The sequence below is a fragment of the Nuphar pumila genome, chromosome 2 (genome assembly GCF_984573655.1).
Source record: "Nuphar pumila chromosome 2, dmNupPumi1.hap1.1, whole genome shotgun sequence".
Lineage (NCBI taxonomy): Eukaryota > Viridiplantae > Streptophyta > Magnoliopsida > Nymphaeales > Nymphaeaceae > Nuphar > Nuphar pumila.
Genome location: NC_143250.1, coordinates 83,063,634 through 83,085,527, shown reverse-complemented (window position 1 = coordinate 83,085,527; position 21,894 = coordinate 83,063,634).

The following is a 21,894-nucleotide window of genomic DNA, read 5'->3' as shown; positions in this document are numbered from 1 at the left end:
GTGATAGTAAGAATGTTTATGCTTATATATGGATGAATGTATGCTTATACAAGAAAAATTATTTTTAATAAATATAATAATTATTAAAAATAAATTAAAAGTCTTTACTAGCTTTAATGTAGCCCTAGTAAAGGGTTTTTATTGGCACTAAAAGTGTGATAGTAAGAATGTTTTTATTGGTGCTATGCGTTAGCGCTAGTAAAAGTTTTACCAGCACAATCTTTACCAGCAGAACTACTGGTGTTTTGCGTGTGCCAATAAAAATCTTCATTGGCACACAACAGACTTTTACTGGTCCAATAAAATTGTTATTTTTTGTAGTGGTTCTGCTTTTTTGAAGACTTCACTTAACAATCTTAAATAAATAAGATGTTTAAAAGTAATAAATAACCTGGGTTTTAGAATCTCATTCTATGATCGAGTAACAATGTGGTGTGTTCTAATTGAGAATTTAGTCAATATGACAACAACAAGGTCAATACCTGAGCAGACTTCTTCTTGAGTTTAATGAGATGAGCTACTCAAGGAAGAATCAAAACAAAGAAAGAGACAACCACACAACACCCATGATTTAGAGTGGTTCGGTCAGCATGACCTCCATCCACTATGAATCACCCCCTTTCTCACTCTGTATCACAACAATAGAGGTGAGTCTCTCGCACATTTATTTAATTTGTCAACAATTACAAGGTTACATTCAAGGAATAGCTAGTTTCAAAAATACAATTTGTTTTGGAAACTTCATTAACAAGATTGTAGGACCGGCCAGGCAAGGCTTCCTTTTCATCAGCTGACTTAAGTACATAATTGAGTTGATTAGGAAACTTCCCACAACAACAAATCTTACCAAGATTATGAGGTCTCTAGATTTTCCATCAATCTTATCCATAGGATTTCTAGACTCTTTTCAATTGTATGCCTTCTAAGTTGGCCTGATCCGAACAATATTTCACTATTAGAATAATTTTGAACGGGACATTCTTCATGGCTTTCAAGAATCGGTTCATGCATGCTGAACCAGACCAGCAACCACACCTTGATTTTTAGTAGCCATTGAATTTTCAAGCACTACTAAGGGCACAACAGGATAGTTATTAGACACCTTGACAGCCTCCTGGCTTGGGATCCAACTAATCACATCCTTGTCAGTAATAGGTCCTTTGTTTCTGGCAAACAAAAAAGTGTTTTCATCAAATAATGCATGTCTTGACAAAAATGACTTATTTGTAACCGGATCATAGCAAATATATCCTTTGTGGCACGGCCCATAACCCATAAACACACAAGGTTTTGTCTATAATGCTCAAGATGAGGATAACATGCACAACTAAATTTTTTGAGATGATCACATGTAAGAACTTTTCAAAGTAATAACTCATATGGGGTTTTATGACATACACTGGGTAGATGATTTATAATATGAACTGTAATTTTAAAATCATCGAACCAGAACTTTCACTCATTGAAGCATAAACGAGTAAGCACAAGCTTGTTTCAACCACATGTCTGTGTTTGCGCTCAACCACACCATTTTGTTGTGGTGTGTGAGAACATGCCAGCCATCAATGAATACCATTTTGATTTAGAAATTTTGAAAATTCTTTGCTAAGAATTTCTCCACCATTGTCATTGTGAAAAATCTTTATTTTTCTATCAAGCTGCCTTTTAATGACATTTTGAAGGTTTTGACTTCTAACAAGAGAAAAGATCTAAGAGAATATAGAAAAATCATCAACAATCAACAAATAAAAATTCTAACCTTCTCTTACAACCACTAGAGCAGGATCCCATAGGTCGGCATGCACAATTTCAAGCGGAGCATTGGAAACTGGATTTAAAATATCAAATGATAATCTATTAATCTTTCTTAAAACACAACATGGACAAAAATTAAATGCAGCTCCATTACTACTCAAATTCAAACCAGTCTTAAGAAAATAAAAAACATTATGGCTTAGGTGGCCAAGTCTCATCACTAGGACGTTCATGACAATATGCAAGATTTATCTCAACCAACCTCTCACTCTCACCTACTAGCCAGACATATAAACGTCTTGTAGTTGGTCCTCATTGTAGAATTTTCTTGTTCTATACATTCTTAACATAAAATCCATGTGGATGAAACTCAAAATAACAATTGTTATCCTTCCTAAACTTAGCTATAGATAATAAGTTCTTCCTTATACCCAGAATGTGCAAAACATTCTTTAAAACAAAAGTTTTTCCATTGGTGATAAGAGAAACATTACTTATGTTAGAGATCGAAAGACTTGAGCCATTGCCAACTATAATGGAATCAAGTCCACTGTATTCATTCTTGTTCATCATATTCTGATCCTCTATTATCATGTGGCGGGCTGCTCCAAGTCCGAATGCCAATTTGGGTCTTGAGCATAATTCATAGCCATAACTACAAACACCTTTGGAATATCAAAGCACTGCCTAGCAATGTGATTTTTTCTTCTACAAAATTGACATGTTACTTCATTTTTATAGTTTGAAAATTGATTTTTTTTATTTTTTCAATCACTTCGATTTGGTTGAAAATTATTTTGAAATCCACTATTGGAATTTCGACCCCCATTATTAAAGTTTTGACCATACCCCCTACCTTTATAAACATGAGAATGACTTGTTATATGGGGGAAGTGTTACAATGCACAACCCTTTGTGTATTTTAATATCATGCACAAAATATTGTTGGACAAAAAATATCCTTTAAAGTAACTTTTTTGTAAATTTTTTATGAGTTTTCCATCATTTTGCAAACTATATTTTAGCTATCAATGACCAATATGCCTCTACTCAATATCTACAAATACCTTATCCTATCCTTATATTTATGCATGGTTTCCCAACTTTGCATTTGTCGACAGGAAAAGCTACCAGAAGTATGCATCTGGTGTTCACCCAAAACCTACCATGCTTCATTTTTCTTTTGTATGCAAAGTATAATGTTTGCTATTTAAATCATAGGCAGCTCATGATGTCTAAATGTGGTGCAAGCAAAGGAGTCAACGGCCAGTCACTTTACACAATTGTGATGCTTGAGACTGAAGAGGTTGTTTTGGTGAAGCCAAAATATAGTGAAATGCTACTATTTTATGGAAAAACTTTGTTATTTAGTAAAGTAAGTCTATTATAAGTTTTTTTAAGTGTGTTTGTTTATTGTGATCGTATGTGGATTCTTTTAAAAATAATATAATGTATTTACCAATTTGATGCAACACCTAAAAAGATTCATACTTAGGCTTAGTAGTTTTCATAGCAAAAAAATGGCAGAAAGATGTGATCTACCGAGACCATTTACATGACCCTCTACTTCTTTGTGAGTATATAAAACAATGTTTCTCTTTTTTTCTTTCTTCTAATAGAAACTAATTGGTAAATATTTAAATTCATAGCAAATGCTCAAAACTCCCCTACATGGAGATGGGGCAAGCACATGCTTGGAGCCAGATCATGTATCATATATGTTCTATGAATGTGACAAGGTATACACTTACATAACATAAAATTCAAACTGTACAACTACCTTAAAATCAATTATGTTGTAGATCTTGATTCCTATAAACTGAGGCAATTATTACTGGATTCTTTGAGAGATGAATATGAAAGTGAATGAGTTAAGGTTGTACAATTTGACAGGAACAATAGAACATGCTAATAGGAATGCCGTAGATATGTCATGTAATTTTATTACCTATTCAATATTATGCTTTTTTTGTACAATTACCCATTCAGTTTAATATTGTGTTGTAGGTTTATTTTTTTATTGGATGGATTGATTACAATATTTATGTAGAATGGTTAGCCACAGTTGCACAAGATATTCCTAAGCAATCAAATTAGTAATTACTTTTGTACATATTTGTTAAATTATTTTGTATATCCTTGATCACTTAGTATATGAATGTTACAGGTATGATTATGAAATATATGCCATTTTGTATATGTAATACTTAGGATTAGGCAAACCATTAAATTTTATATAGGTACACCATGTTGTTTATCATGTTTTAATTTTTTTTGTGATATTTGTCATACATTTACTAAGTAACCTTTTTTCAGACACAACTGAAGTTAGGCGTCGATTGCTAAAGGTCTATAAACATGAAAAGAAGATCGTCCATGAGAAGTGAAAGAAAAAGAGGGCTGAACTTGTGGTAATGAAAGATGATGAAGAGTCTAAGTCAGAGGATGCCATTGCACTTGAGGATTTAGGGATGACATCAAACAATGAGGTGTCAGATGGTGATGAGAGTTTACAGGAGCTCTGGGCAATCATGGGTATTGTTAGCTGCTAGTTGTGTATATAATGACTATGTGGATTTTAGACTATGAATGTAGACAGGGTATTATGTATTGATATGGATGTAAAAATTTTCATAGATATAATAAGGACCATATCTTTCTTAATTATTTATGAATGTGGACAAGGTATTATGTATTGACTATAAATGTGGACAGAACGTTATGTACTAACTATGTGACTGGATATAATAATGATCATATCTTTCTCAATTATTTATTTTGCATTTCCTTTTACTGGTTGGCTCTATTAGATAATGAAGCAATAAGCAAATGATCCTATTTTTTGTATTCTTTGTAATAGGCTAGGGTATATCTTTAATTTAATTTTATTGCCTTGCCAACCATATGCAAGTTCAGGTCAAGGATACTCTTGATGGATTAACTTTAGGGTTCAATTTAATGTCATTCATCCATGCAATGAACAACATTCTAACCCAAACATGGTTGGATTTCATATCACTCATCTGTACTGAAGAAAAGTTAGGTGCATTGCTACACACTTGAACAATAGGTATGGTGAGCTTAAAATTTTCACCACTTGAGGCAGGTAGTGTTGGATCATTTTTCGGATCACACAGTTTCACAATCGTCATCATGATATAAAACATGAAATAAATCAAGAAATTCAACAGTGTAAATAGCATGATTAACAGACGACAGAAACAACAACAGGGTGCAAGCATGTCAGTTCCCGCAACAGACCAAAATCCAGACAGCAGCATATAAACAAACATATGCACAAAACATAAAGAAAACAACAGGAACATGTTTAGTTTATGTAATAGGCTAAGGCGTACGAAAGTACTCCCCTTAGAGAAGATTTGCCCCCACATACTGTGCAGATCAGGGTCCGGTGTCCTTCCCCAGGATACAATAGCCACGACGAACCGAACGGTGCACTCCGGCGGATCGTCCTTCGAAAACAGCCTCTTCGAACCACAGTTACAGAACAACCCCTTTCGGGACAACTCACAGGAAAGAGAGAGAGAGATAGTAAAAAGGGAGATGGGAAATCGCAGAACTCTTCTTCAGAACCCACAGAGTTTGTCTCAGCCTCATCCGTAACCCCACCCCTGACCACGCTTTTATAACCCACGAACGGTTATGAAACGTGGAAGGAGTCCGTTACAGAATCCGAGGGGACGTGATTCGTTAACGGACTTCGAAAGATCGAGATCTGTTACGGAATCCGAAGTTCCATAATGGGCACGGAATCCGAGGAGTCGTGACCCGTTATCCATTCCCATAACCCGTTACCGAATCCAAATCCAAAAAAACTTTGGGTAAAAAGGTACTTTGTCTTGATTGGATATGGCCCTAAAGGGCCAATTACCCGAACCCGAGCCCGGCCCGGCTTGGCTCGGCATGACACGACACGACACGGCACGACGGGCGGGCGCGCGCGCACGCGCGTGTGTGTGTGTGGTGGTCATCCCACTCTCTTGTTCTCAAGAACAAGTGTATGAGTTCTCAAGTGGCTTATAAAGCCCACAGAAAACTCAAGCACAAGCAATGTGGGACTATTCCACCTCATCAAGACCACCTCTTTCAAAACAGCCCAGTTTCTCCTTTGAATTCTCTCTCCCTTCCTTTTTACACCTAACATTCCCCCACAAATTCAAAGAATGAAACGGGAGGAAACCAAGATGCAAGATGAGACAATCTGCAACAGGACATATCATGCTTTCAGTAATGGTACCTTCCGGTTTGAACCACTACCTTAGTTGACTAACTTTACCCCCACAGGAACGAAGTGAACTGAAGTCTTGAACTTGAACCTTTGGTGTAGGAGTGTCCATCAGCAACAACATGATAAAGGTTCTGGTTGTAATCTTTAGGGGCGGCGCGTTAATGGCCATGCGCCCGAATCCTGTTTCATGAGTGACTTCAGGAATAACCCAATTCCTTAAACTGCGGCCACACAGTCACACTCACATAGGTGGGCTTCTCAAAGATGCACTGCTAACATCTCGCCTTGAAGGCTTTGAACCCATTCAGAGTTTTAACTCTTCCTTAACTTGCAGCTACAGCACCTTTCCAGAGTAAACAGGGGAACAAACACAGATACATAGTATCATATTTAATAAGGTGCTATCCAGTTCACCCTACAGCTTGTTATTACCACATTGAACCTACTTTGTGGGATCTCCACTCATATAGGTTGGGTTGCTACTGCAGATGAACTACTGATGGGTTTCAGCCCCATCCCCTCTCTGGATTTTAGGACTAAAGACTTATCTAGTCCTTTCGTTAATGGATCAGCTGTGTTCTCTTTGGATCCAACATAGTCCACAACAACCACTAACTGAGACACCAGTTCCCTTACAGATTTTATTCTGACTTGGATGTGTCTCCTCTGCTTTTTGTTATATTTTGTGCTTTTAATTTTTGCAATTGTGGCCATATTGTCATAATGCACAGATATTGCAGGAATTGGCTTGCACATTAAAAGAAGTTCCTCAAGAAGTCCCTTTAACCATTCAGCTTCCAATCCTGTGACATCTAAAGCACAGAGTTCAGCCTCAAAAGTATACCGAGACAAGATGGTCTGCTTTACTGATCTCGACGCGACTGCGCCGCCACCCAAGGTAAATACATACCCTGTCACGCCATAACTGCCAGAGTTCATGGCTATCCAGCTCGCATCACTATATCCCTCAAGAACTGCAGGGAATCTCTTGTAATGCAAACTCAAGGAAATGGTTTCTTTCAGGTACCTAAGTACCATGTCCAATGCCTTCCAATGAGTGCGATTTGGACAACTTGTGTATCTACTTAATTTTGTCACGGAGAACGAAATATCCGGTCTCGTGCAATTTGCAAGATACATCAAACTTCCAATAATCTGGGAATACCTCAATTGAGACACAGGAACACCAGTCGTATTCTTATGTAGAGGGATAAAAGGGTCATATGGAGTTGCTACAGATCTCCCTTGGTTATAACCAAATTTCACAAGTACTTTCTCGACAAAGTGAGATTGAGAAATGGTTAACCCTTCAGCTGAACGAGTCAGCTTTAAGCCTAAGATCACATTTGCAACACCCATATCCTTCATATCAAACTTACTACTAAGAAACAACTTTGTCTCATTAACAATTCCCATATTGGAACCAAACAATAGAATGTCATCTACATAGAGGCATAAAATAATACAACCATCACTTTTAACTTTACAATAAACACACTTATCAGATTCATTGACAACAAAGCCAAATGATAAAATAATATTATCAAATTTCTCATGCCATTGTTTAGGGGCTTGTTTTAGTCCATATAATGACTTAACAAGTCTACAAACTTTATCTTCATTACCAGGAGCCACATAACCCTCAGGTTGATCTATATAGATCTCTTCTTCAAGATCGCATTGCAAGAAAGCGGTCTTCACGTCCATTTGATGGACCGAGAGATCATAAATGGAAGCCAGTGCAATAAGCACTCTAATAGTGGTCATCCGGGTAACCGAAGAATATGTATCAAAATAGTCTATTCCTCCTTTTGTTTGAACCCCTTGGCAACCAGTCTCGCCTTGTACTTGTCAATGGATCCATCTGGTTTCAACTTCTTCTTAAAGATTCACTTGCACCCAATTGTGGAACTACCGTGAGGGAGGTCAACCAGTTCTCAAGTACCATTAGAGATAATGGAGTCCATTTCACTCTTGATGACATCTTTCCAATGCTTTGCTTCAGGTGAAGTCATTGCATCTCGGAAAGTGGGAGGATCATCTTCGATAAGATAAGTGATAAAGTCACTTCCCAAATCCTTGGTAATCCTTGGTCTCTTGCTCCTTCTAGGTTCAACCACTTCCTCAGACTCATCGGGTCTAGGATGGGAACAAGATGGTTCTACCCCCACATCTGTCATCCTTTCCACATGTTCGGGAATGAAACCAGAAGTTGAAGGTATATCTAAAGAAGACAGATTCTGAGGTACACCAACTTTCATGGGAAATACATCCTAAAAGAATGTAGCTTCTCGAAGCTCTACAATAGAGTTAACATCTATGCCAGATATCTTAGACTTAATTACTAAGAACTTGTAGGCATAGTTGTTCTCTACATAACCCAAAAAGACAACATCTACTATTTTAGGACCCAACTTCTTCCTATTGTGCTCTGGGACAAGTACCTTAGCAAGGCAACCCCACACTTTAAGGTATTTTAAGCTAGCTTTCCTATTTTTCTAGAGTTCGAAAGGGCTACTATCCTTATGATTCTGAGGTACTCTATTCAGAATATGGCAAGCTGTATTCAGAGCATCCCCCCACATATAGGTAGGTAATCCAGAACTCCCAAGTAGAGTATTTATCATGTCAGTTAGGGTTCTATTCTTTCTTTCTGCAATCCCATTAGATTAAGGAGAATATGGAGCAGTAAACTCATGAACTATTCCAACAGACTTGCAATATTCATCGAGTTTATTAGAGGTATATTCTCCCCCTCTATCAGACCTCAATCTTTTAAGTTTTCTACCAGTTTGTGTTTCTGCTTCATTCTTAAAAATAAGAAACTTATCAAAAGCTTCATCTTTTGATTTTAGCAGATACACATAACAGTATTTAGTGCTATCATCTATAAAAGTGATAAAATACTTTTTATGATTTCTAGTTAACACTCCATTAAACTCACAGATATCTGTATGCACCAGATCCAATATTTCAGAATCTCTAACAATCGTATGGAATGGTTTCCTACATTGTTTTGCTTGCACAAAAATTTCACATTTTTTAGTTTTATCAATGGAATGTTCAGGAATCATTTTCAAGTTCATCATGCGTTTCACAGAATTGAAATTCACATGACCTAATCTATTATGTCATAAGTCAGATGATTCTATGTTATATGCAACATTAGACAATGAATCAAAAGAAATATCATTTTCTAATTTATCACTGCAAACATGTTCAACACGAAGTTTGAATAAACCATCATCTAAATACCCCTTGCCAATAAAAGTTCCAGAATGTAAAATAACAACTTTATTACATTTAAAGTTAAATTCATAACCCTCTCTAACAAGACATGAACCACTTAGAATGTTCCTTCTAACTACAGGCACATGGTGCACTCTGTGTAAAGATAGAACTCGTTCTGAAGGAAACTTCAGATCCACGCATCCAATCCCTAACACCTTTGCAGCCGTTGAATTGCCCATAGTCACGGATCTGCCTGCAGCAGCCTGGTATGAGACAAAGACAGACTTATCAGCACAAACGTGCACATTAGCCCCAGTGTCAACCAACCACTCTGTTGGCTCATAGACGTGATAGATTTGCGGGTTAACAGAAACATACCCAGTACTGGTCCCAACGACCTCAGTCACCATGTTGACTTGAGGCGTTCCTTCTGTGGTCCCATGAGCTTTGGCCTTCTTGGAAGGACATTCCTTAGCCCAGTGCCCAACCTGCCCACAGTTCCAACACGGTTTGTTCTTTGCCTTTTTCTGGATTTTGGCCTTAGGTTTAAACTGGTTTTTCATTGCAGATTTCGATTTTTGTCCTTTGCCCTTAAAAGCTCTGGTCATCATGTTCACCTTAGGCGGTTCAGTTGGCATCACGATCTGTTTCTGGCTCCTATGCTCCTCTTCAATGGCAATGGCTACCATAAGATCATCTAGGGAAATCTTTCCTCTACGGTGCTTGAGAGACATGCCGAAGTCTACCCAAGACTTAGGAAATTTCTCTACGATGGTCATAACTTGAAACTTCTCAGGAAGTTTCATTTCAGCCTCAGCCAAACTATGGAGCAGTAGCAGAAACTCGTGTGCCTGCTCAGTGACCAACTTGCCTTCTACCATCTGATATTTCAGAAACTTGGCAACAGAGTACTTTTCAAGACCTTGGTCTTCGGTATTGTACTTCTTGTCAAGTTGATCTCATAAACCCTTAGCAGTGGTAGACGAAGAACAGTACACATCGAACAATGTGTTGGACAGAGCCAACAGTATGCAACCATGACATATACTGTCCTTTTCTTTCCACTCTACAACCGCAGTGACTGCAGAAGGGTCAGGGTTAGTATCAGACACCGAAGGGTAGTCGATTTCTAGAACATTCAACAACCCTATCGTAGTGAACCAGATCTTCATGCGTTGCTGCCAACGCTTGAAGTTCTGTCCGGCAAACTTTTTCGGCATACCGGATATGTCCACTTTTGGTACAAAAGCGGAAGAGGTCGACATGCTTAAAATCTTCTCGTAGGCAGTGTTGGATCATTTTTCGGATCACACAGTTTCACAATCGTCATCATGATATAAAACACGAAATAAATCAAGAAATTCAGCAGTGTCGCCCCCACATACTGTGCAGATCAGGGTCCAGCGTCCTTCCCCAGGATACAATAGCCACGACGAACCGAACAGTGCACTCCGGCGAATCATCCTTCGAAAACAGCCTCTTCGAACCACAGTTGCAGAACAACCCCTTTCGGGACATTCGAACCACAGTTGCAGAACAACTCCTTTCGGGACAACTCACAGGAAAGAGAGAGAGAGATAGTAAAAAGGGAGATGGGAAATCGCAGAACTCTTCTTCAGAACCCACAGAGTTTGTCTCAGCCTCATCCGTAACCCCACCCCTGACCACGCTTTTATAACCCACGAACGGTTATGAAATGTGGAAGGAGCCCGTTACAGAATCCGAGGGGACGTGATCCGTTAACGGACTTCGAAAGATCGAGATCTGTTACGGAATCCGAAGTTCCATAATGGGCACGGAATCCGAGGAGTCGTGACCCGTTATCCATTCCCATAACCCGTTACCGAATCCAAATCCAAAGAAACTTTGGGTGGTAAAAAGGTACTTTGTCTTGATTGGATATGGCCCTAAAGAGCCCGAGCCCAGCCTGGCACGGCGGGCGGGCGCGCACGCGCGCGCGTGTGTGTGGTGGTCATCTCACTCTCTTGTTCTCAAGAACAAGTGTATGAGTTCTCAAGTGGCTTATAAAGCCCACAGAAAACTCAAGCACAAGCAATGTGGGACTATTCCACCTCATCAAGACCACCTCTTTCAAAACAGCCCAGTTTCTCCTTTGAATTCTCTCTCCCTTCCTTTTTACACCTAACAGGCAGAACCAGATTCGCCTGGGAAGATGGCTCAGGTGGTGGACTAGTACTCCAAACGGATGTCTGTGATTTTCAATGGATCAAACTTGTTGGATGAAGGGCCTGAGACCTGTGGGTGAGGGGTTCTAGGATCTACACCTCGCTGGATATGGTGCAATAAAGGCCTTAGGTTCCTCGTTTTGACGGTTTGGGGTTTGAACAAGGGAATCAACAAAACTGGATAATCAGGTAATGGTGCAGTTTCATGTTTTAATGTGAAAGCAGGTCAAATGACGCTGCTTGGTGAGAAGGTTTAGATGGGGTATAGCAACGTGGAGGATGATGTAGAATGGGTCTCTCGTTGTGGGTTAGGCTGCAAGTAATCTAAAAGGGTCAGAACAGGCAAAATGACCCTGTCAGGCTCCTAAGAAGCACACTTTTAGTTTTTGGGGTTTCAGAAAGGCTCTAATTAAGGCTTTGGTGGTGAAGACCGAACTATGGGAGTCGGTCTCACGAGTACATGCCAAGTGTACAATGTGGAAGCAGCTAAGTTCTAAGGAAAAATAAATTTTTGAAAACAAATATTTTTTTGTTATTTTTGAAAATAAAAGACTAACTATGCTAAGCTCAAATAAGGACTATATATATAGGGATGATATTTTTAATTCAAAATCTCCTCACAGAGACTTTGGCCTCTTATGTATGACAGTCCTCACACTTTTGGTAAGCATTGATTAACAGCAATTTTCGGGACTTTCACAAACAGGGAAAACAACAGAATTTTTTATACAACCCTTTTCAGTTTGGAATTAGAAGTTCGGAAAAGGAAATAGAGTGATGACTCACGGTTTACACTCAGCTCAGTTGCAACAGAAAAAACAAAATACGCTCCTGGTGCTCAGCTTACCGAAGGCTCGGTTCGTGCACTTCAAGTGATGCAGTTGGACAGGTAAGCTATATTAACACACAGGAAACAGATTGCAAGTTCAGTTCGGTTTAAGATGATCAAACTGGAATGTCATGCAGCAGCTGAACAGTGATGTACGATAAAAAATAAGTCAGAATCTCAGTCAGCTTGATACACGTACAATATTCAGATTCATGACAAAAATATAATGCAGAAATTAGATGAACCAGCACTAAAGCAGTTAACGATCTGCAGAGTCAGCATGTTGTCATCATAGGATTCATGACACAAATTGGGGAAAGAACAGTAACACTCAGTTAACAGATTATCGGTTTTCCCTTTTAATCGCTAACTATCCTTTATTTCATAAGATTCGAAGTAACGAGGGGAAATGACTGACATACAAAATATTCTCAGCTCCAAACAGTTCTAAACATGCAAACACAAGCAATAGGGGAAGGAAAAGCTTAGCTGCTCAACCACAAGTTCAGCTATCTAGCGAACTCCACGACAATTCCAAGGTTCACTCGCTATCATGATCAGACCAATCTTTGCAACACGATGACGGGATTCGATTCAGCAGCATGTCTTAAGTTGTGGGACGTCGACTCACACCAGCAAATGAGACAGCAATGGAGGACGTCCAAATGGGCGACTCCACCGGTGCTTTGATTTCTCAAAAAAAACTTGGATTCACGATTTTGAAAGATAGAAGTTCAGCAACCTCACAAGTTCACGTTTTTATCTCCATCTTTTCTTTCAATTTTCAGAATTCTTTTCAAAGATAGATAAAAGCTCCCCTCTGGAATGATTTTGTATGCAGAAGAAGGTGGGCTTTGTCTCTCATTGGCAATAAGGGAGGCCACCTTTTGAAATGTTTATCCTATTCTACTCTTGGCGGGGCAATAAGGAGCCACCAAAGGAGAACGGGGATGAATCATTTGGGTGGTACGTCCTTTTCAACCCAATGAAGTTTGAGTTGACGTGGCTAGCCTTTGGTTAGCCTCTCAAGTGGCCACCTCTCTTAACCCCCACTAAATAGAGTCTAATCGGCTTCGATGGGGACCCTCTCAACTACAATTGAATCCCGGTCTTGGATTAAAAAAACAACCTACCGATTATACCCTCTAGTACCATAAAAGTGAGCCTAATGAATATTAGAAATATATAGAGCTTTTTATGTGGTTTTAAAAATTCACAAAATTAGAACCAATTATCAAAATAAATTTCTTGCTATATACGAAGCAAAATTCTCAAAAAATTATTAAGTAGAAAATTATCAAAATACCCTTAAGTCATGAATTGGCCCAAATAGATCAAAATTGAATCGGGTATATTTGGATTAGTTTTCTAGATTTGGATCTTGCTCCCAGTCTTCTCATGTAGGGCATGGATCTTGATACTCTTGCATTATTGGGTAAAGTCTTGGGTAGGTGCAGAGGTCAATGTATCACTCAGACATAAGCCTTGGAAGTCCTTCTCATGATATGGAACTCAGACACACGATCCCTAAGACACTTTATATATTAAGTGGGGCTTGGGTTAGGTCCAGATCCAATCCAAAATAGCAAATTTAACCCATATCTCCCATATGCCCTCTAACTGTCAAAACTGGATTTTAACTGATAGTTAAAACTAAACAAGAGGAGTTGGTTAGCTCAACTGGAGACCTTCCCTAGTCAATACTAGTTAGCCTAATTAAATTGCTAAAGACTTAAACTAAATGAAAGAAAATAAAATATGCTGAACTTAAAAATACAAAATAAAAACAATATAGCCATAAGAGAATAAAAAAGTAGAGGAGGCAGCCTTACCCCTCCAATTAGGAAAGTGGGGGGCATCACACCATTTCTTTTCTTCTTCTTATCTTCTTTCTTATTTAGAGAGCCCCCATATGGCCCCCACTAGATTGACTATGTTCATCCACCTCTCTTTTCTTTCCTTCTTCTTCTCCCTCTTGCCATGACTTTTCTTGAATTGGGAAAGTAGCTCTCTTTATAGGAACTTCCTCAAGCTTGTCATGTATCTACCCCGTGGGACCCATATCCTTTTTCTTACTTGAATTAGGAGAGATTAAGTGTCATTTGACTTTTTTATACCTTTACATGCCACCTCAGTCACCCATATCAGCTCATTGGGACCCACTTTGACATGTCATAGCCCTTGGTGAGACATTGGATCTTGGATCCTAGAAGTAGGCGTTGGCTCCAAAATGTGCACCGTAACAGATTCACCATGCTCCGGTTCACCTTGCCCCCTAAAGTTTGAAGTCCAAAAACCTTTTCTTCAAATCAAATTTCCACTCCCATGATGTTGTTTTCTTTCCATCAAGCTTTTATTCAATGATGTGCTTTCATATCATCTGATCATACTTTAATAACCTCTTCATTTTGAGAATAGTCGTGGGATGAGACTCATGATCTTCATCGTAGGTCACATCCAAAACTTTCAGAGGCTCATCATGGAATGGTTTGAGGCGAAACATATAGAAAACCAGATATATCTTCACCTCTTTAGGGAGAACGAGTTGGTATACAAGCCTCCCAACTCGCTCTTCTATCTAGTATGGTTCATAATACTTAGGTAGGAGCTTGTGATGGTTTTGCCCGGATAGTGTCTTCTGACCATATGGCCTCTGTTTCAGCCAAACCCAATCACCCACTTTAAAGGCACAGTCAGATTGACCCTTGTCATATAATTGTTTTATCCTTTGCTCGACCTTAGCCATGTTCAGTTTCAAACCAGAGATCACGATCTACCTCAGAAGAAGCTGCACTCTCGTGCACATAAAGGAGTATGGAAGCCATACAAGACCTCAAATGGTATCGTTTCTATGGATGTGTGGTGACTAGTATTGTGAGCATACTCTACCCAAGAAAGGAACTGGAGCAATAGTTTGAGCGGTCTCCCACGAAACAACAAAGATAAGTTTTTACTGCCTTTTTAACAATCCCAGTTTGTCCATCCGTTTGTGGGTGATGGGTTGTAGTTCAGTTTGATCTTACTTAACTTGAAGTACATGGTTCAAAACTGACCCAAGAATATCGAGTCCCTATCACTTACAATGCTCTGGGGCATTCCATGCAATTTCAATATATGATTTACAAACTACTTGGCCACAAGTTTGGCGGAATACTCTTTAGGCATGGCAATGAAATCTACGTACTTGGAGAATTGATCAACTATAGTCATGATGACCTCCTTCCACTCACAAGGTGAGGGAGCTTTCAGGCCATTCAGTTGGCTAGTTGTCGCTCAACTTCATTCATGTTATGCAATCAAATATCACTCCTTATAGGATCTCTCACGTGCACAACCATATCTTCAGAGTCCTTATCTACCACGTCTATGTAGGAGAACCATGTTACCTAAAACATAGCAAACACCATGAATACCTCAAAACAAAAGAATAAACACCTCTAACAAAAGAATGCACACCTCCAATAAAAGAATGAACACCTCTAATCGATTATTTGAAGAAAGCTTACATGTACTTTGGTGATGTTCTGTAATTGTGTTGCACAAGATGCCCTATTGATATTTGGACCCAATCCTCTCCGATCATTTTTATCCTCATTGTTATGTATCTATTTCCACATTGCAACACGTGAAAATTCAGGAAAATGGTTATATCGCAAGGGTCTTTTAATGGATATGTGGTTCCATATACAAACCTGTAAGGATCAATACAAGTATTAGTACCATATCAATAATTTATAGATAACAAATATAAAGAAATATCAAATAGAAAACATGAAAGAATGAATATCTTTAACAAAAGCAAAATGCCTATAATATTTTTCTACCAGTCTTGCAGTAAGACAAACCTGCATACATGTGTGCAGAAACGACAACTCCCAATTGATATTCATTGATGGAAGTCAATGGTTACAACAATTTCAAGTACGATCCATGGATCGTCTTTCGACCTGAGTCGATGAATAAGTATGTACCAAAAAAGTAGAGCAAGAATGCTCTGATGTCATTCTGCGAATCTTTTTGCCCTTCTATCCAAAAGTCAGCACCAACTTTCCAACATAACTCTTTGTCAATATGGGGTCATAGTGGTTCCTCAACCACAATAACTTGGACCCCATCACCATCCCATGCCTCATCATCCACATCTATGAGGACAGGGCCCAAATCCTTGAATTCTCCTCTGTGACATCCAGTCAATGGCTTCTTATGATACTTCAACTCAGTGATTCATGACATGTCTTCCAACATAATTGTCATCTCAATATCTCTGAAGATGAATGTTTTTTGAAGACAGACTCCAAAACTGCATAATATAATCTACGAGACTATGGCCGATTTTCCATGAGTTGATCTCCAAGAATTTTTTAAAATGCATCCGATTCAGCAAATCCTTGTGGGATATTAACCACAAGTGTGTTTTGTACCAAAAAAATTGATGCACACGGGGTGGTAGAGGCTAATGTGGTTGCTGCACTCACATGCACATATTCAATAATTATGACATTTTCACTTATTAAAATGCAAGTACACAAACACACAAATAAATGCATGGCTATGCATAACATGCATGATGCATATATATATATATATATATATGTGTGTGTGTGTGTGTGTGTGTGTGTGTGTGTGTGTGTGTGTGTGTGTGTGTGTGTGTGTTTATTATGGTACTGAACAACTTAACATGTGGTGATATACTCTTGATTTACAAAGATCTAATATAAAAAAAATAGATGATCTAATATCAAGTGGCAGTTATGTATAAAATAAATGTAGAAAAATATATGTCCCTCTGCACCAAACATTGTTTGCTGCTGGGACCTCTTACTTAAAGCCCACACTCTCACCGAAGGAGGGGTAGGAGGAACCTCCCGTGCACTATATAGCCTAGCATTGCTCTCTTCTACCTCTGGGCCCTCATTCTCCTCTACAAGACCCAAAATCACATATTATGTCTGAGGACCCTCCACAATTTCCCCAACCCTAGCCTCACTCTCCTCTACATCTGGTCAACTACTCATTTCAATTTAGAGACAACATCACCATGAGCCAATGGCTTACACTTCTTTACCAATGAGTCCCCCCTCCCCCTCCTTCGATGCCTTTGATATGGGAAACAAATATTTGGCATCAATATCATTAACTTTTTTTGCCAAATCAATAGGATTCATGGGCCAATTTGAAAATTTTAGAAGCTAATCTATTGGAAGTGAATAAAACAACTTGGATGAGTGCAAATTTCTATGTTGCAGATCATTAAGGTTGTATTTTTGGCACACAAGATCTGGCAACCAGATTTTTGATGCTAGAGCAGGATCCCTCTCTATCAGAGTAGCAAGCCTAATGTACATGTCATGTTGAACATGACGTAACTGTCAAATCCTTGTAGCCCGACCAACTTATTCTGCCTTTTTATTTTCTTCTTGGTGATGATAATTGTTCTTTGTGTGTTTTTTTCTTTTATTTGGTGTCACCTCGCAATAAAAAACTTAATTCTTATGATAACAACAATAAACTAGATAATATATATGCAATAACCAAAAAAATTGAGAAAACTCACATGCAATGTTTTACAAAAAAAAAAAATCGATTAAACTAGTAATATACATGCAAAAACAAGTCAGCCGAGGGACATAACTAACAAATATAACCAATTAAAAAAAAGTTTTTACCAAAAAAACAACAATAAAAAACTCTTCAACAAAAAACCTAGTCGTCAGTAACCTTACCGAAAAAAACTCAGTTGAGGGGCATCGATGAAGTCGTTACTGATGGTTTTTACCAGAATATTCATAGGAGATTCACTAAAAAATTCTTCGGAGGGGGTAGGGGGCGAAATTTAAGCTTTTCCACCACCAGTGAACTACTGTTAATGAACCACCGCCTATGAGGGATTTTTGTAAAGTTACCACTCATCAAAATATTCACCTGAATGTCATCAAAATATCGCTGGAATGTCATCGAAAGATCATTAGAATGATTGGGAACCACAAGAATTCTAGGGGTTACAAAAAAACTTGATTGAGAGTTGCAAAAAATGGGGTTGAGAAATAAAACATCATTTATATAGAACAAAATTTCACAAGCAAAAATAATTTCACAATATAGGTGTAAGTCAAATAAGAAATTTTTCATTATCAGACTTTCACAATTTGATGCAATTTCACAATACTCTTTCAGAATTTTGTAAGGTACAAACTTCCACAATACTTGAAAGAATTTTTGCAATGTGCCTTGCGATACTCGTGCACAATTTTGCAATTATCAGTCTTTCACAAATTTTATGATTTTTGTAGGTTATCATGCAAAACTCATCATGAGTTTTGTATTTTTTTTAGAATTTTGCAATATTTTTTGGAATATCACAACCTCATATGTGATTTTATTGATGAGTTTCGTGGGTGTATTATTTTAGCGTCATGACATGCGAAAATAAAAAATTCTCACCTGTAAAGGGTAAAAGCATCAATAAAAAATTACAAACTTGCAAAATTGTCCATTAGGCTGATTTGGTAAATTGTAGGCCATTTTTGAAATTACGTTATTTTTTTCATAAAGTATGACCATTTTCCCCAACTTTTGCTTATGAAATATGAGAATAACTATGAAACAACCTGCTCCATAACTCCATGAGAGTGCAATAATCTAGGATATTAATCAATACCTCTTGAGACAAAGTAGAGGTAATATATGCCACCAATGCATGATTGTACTTCATTCAACTGATAAACTCAGGATTTCAAATTATGTTTTGTAAAAGATTATCCCCTTTGTCATCCTTTTTTCTTACAGAAAAAATTCTAGTTGAATGAGAATCGATCCATCTAAATTATCAATAAGATCTTGACTCCTAATAAAATGAATATTTTTTTCTTTTTTAAGTCAGGAAGTTAGAATTATTCAACTTTTTATATACTGTTGAGTCAAAAATTTTAAAGAGGGCTGATTGAGAGGAATTTAAATCCATTAATGAACACGAGAATCAAAAGAAGCCACAAGTAGAAATATCACACTATTCAAAATCAACAAAAATCATGGGCACGAAACCAAAATAACTTTGGAGTTTACTTCATCTTCAAGTTCAAGACAACAAAAAGATCTTGATTTGGGGGTCAAAATCCTAGTCCAAATAAAAACAAGATTCTTGAAGCGATATTTTTGCTCAAACCTCTTTAACTGCTCGAAAAGTCAACTTTGCAACATGAGATTTGTCCCTAATGAAAATTTTCTTAATTACAAATTGCCACAAATCAAATTGTTTACAATTAGGGTCAAATGTTGGTAAGTCCCACTATCATAACTGAGGATTTTTGTGGCTTGAATCCAATAAGATTCTTCTTCAACTTGTCTATCAAAAATACATGGGTTTTTCGATTTTAGTTTTATAAAATAAGGACAACAAATGGGCATGTACATGAGATTTAAAAAAAAAAATCAACCTATTGTATGGGAAAATATAGGATCTAAATTCAATACTCAATGCAATTCTAGCCCAAGATCATATAAAATTTGATCCACAATTGGGCTTTTTTAAAATTTACCTTTTTCTATATATGATTATTTGTGTTCTAAATGTTACTCTCAAAAAAATGAGGTTTTTTCTTGTTGATCTTTTCAAAAGGATGAGTGTCATTTGTTTTTTTAGTTTTTAATTTTTTTTCAAAAAGGCATGGTTTAAAAGGGTTTCTGTTAACTCTTTGGGGCAAAGGGTAAGCCCACAGAGTTTTATGCTGCCAGGACAATGACCATAAGTACGACATGCAGAGCCATCCATGAAAAAAAGGAACTTGCAACACAACATTAAACTGAATGAGTACTTGAACATAAGAAGCACAATATAGAATATGTTATAACATTACGTACCATCTCTATGGCATTATTATCAGCAAGTTCGTTACTCTCTATCGAATTGTACAATCTTAACTTATTTGTTTTTATATTCATCTCCCAAAAAACCTAGTGATAATTGACCTAGTTGACAAGAATCAAGATCTGCAATATAAATTGATTTTAAGGTAGTTTTGCAATTCAAATTTTATGTTATGTAAGCATATACCTTGTCATATTCATAGAATGGATATGGAAAATGGTTGTGCTCCAAGCATTAACGTGCATCATCTCAATGTAGGGGATTTTTGAGCATTTGTTGTGAATTTCAAAGTTTATTGATTAGTTTTTATTAAAAGAAAGAAAAGAAGATAAACATTGCTTTATAGACTCAGAGAAGTACAAAGTCATGTAAATGGTCTTCGATAGAGCTTGTCCTTCTACTATTTTTTATCTGTAAAAACTACTAAGTCTAAATATAAATCTTTGTAGGTGTTGCATCAAATAGGTAAATATACTCATGTTATTTTTAAAAGAATCTACATACGATTAGAACAAACAAATACACCTAAAAAAACTTGTAATATACTTATTTTTCTGACCAAAAAAGTTTCTTTGAAAACTAGTAGCACTTCACTATATTTTGGCTGGTCCTCTAAAGTCTTGACCACCATAATTATGTTGGCTGACTGGTCGTTGACTCCTTTGCTTGGACCACATTTAGACATTGTGAACTACCTACAATTTAAAAATAAAAACATCACAAAATCATGTTCAACCTTTTCATGTAGATTTTTAAATTGAAGACTTCTATGTTCTAATGTCTAAAAGATTTCCATGTTCTTTAGAAATGATGCTTCGGTTGAAGAAAATATCACAGAATTATACAATATTTGGAACAAAGTGCTTTTAACTCATAACCATAACCAAAATTATGGATAGACATAGTTTTTTTAGGAACAGTTGAATTTGATGCATTAAAGAAACTAAGAACTAGCAAACAAAATAGACAAGTAATAAGAATTGTTGACAAAACTCCATGATGGCAACATGCTACTTAAAGGCAAACTTCATGATGCATATTGGTGCCAACTTTTATAATAACTATATGCAAAAATTCTTAAAGATCATAAACCCTAAACAGTGAAACATACATAATAAGTCCACAACAACAACCAAACAAAAAGAAGAAGACCATTAACATTATAAAAAATAAAATAAAACAATAGATATTACATGAGAAAATCCTGAAAGATCGTAAACCCTAAACTGTAAATCTGGTGACAAATATTACATGTTTACATCGGGGTAACATCCACAACAATGAAACATATATGATAAGCCTACAGAAACAAAAAAAAAACTATATTGTAAAGAAAAAGAACAAATGATAAAACAATAGATACATTTTATGAAACTCACCTTAAGAACTAACCAGAAAAGTGTAGGAGAAGGATACCACAACCTTGCATGAGGTGAAGCAAATAACTTTCAAGGGAATGGCCGAAAGGATTGGGGTTCTAGAGGTAAGAGGATTGTGATTACTGCACTTTTTTGATACAAACAAGAAAAAGAAAAAGAAAAAGAAAAAGAAAAAGAAAAAGAAAAAGAAAAAGAAAAACTAAACACACATTTATATGGGACAAAATTTTGCAATACGGGTGTGATTCGAATAAGAGATTTCACAATATCAGACTTTCACAAATATTTTATAATTTTTCAATACTTCATGCAATACTCATCAACAATTTCATAATTATCAGACTTCTACAAATTTTATGATTTTCACTGGTGATCACACAAAACTCATCACAAGTTTCACA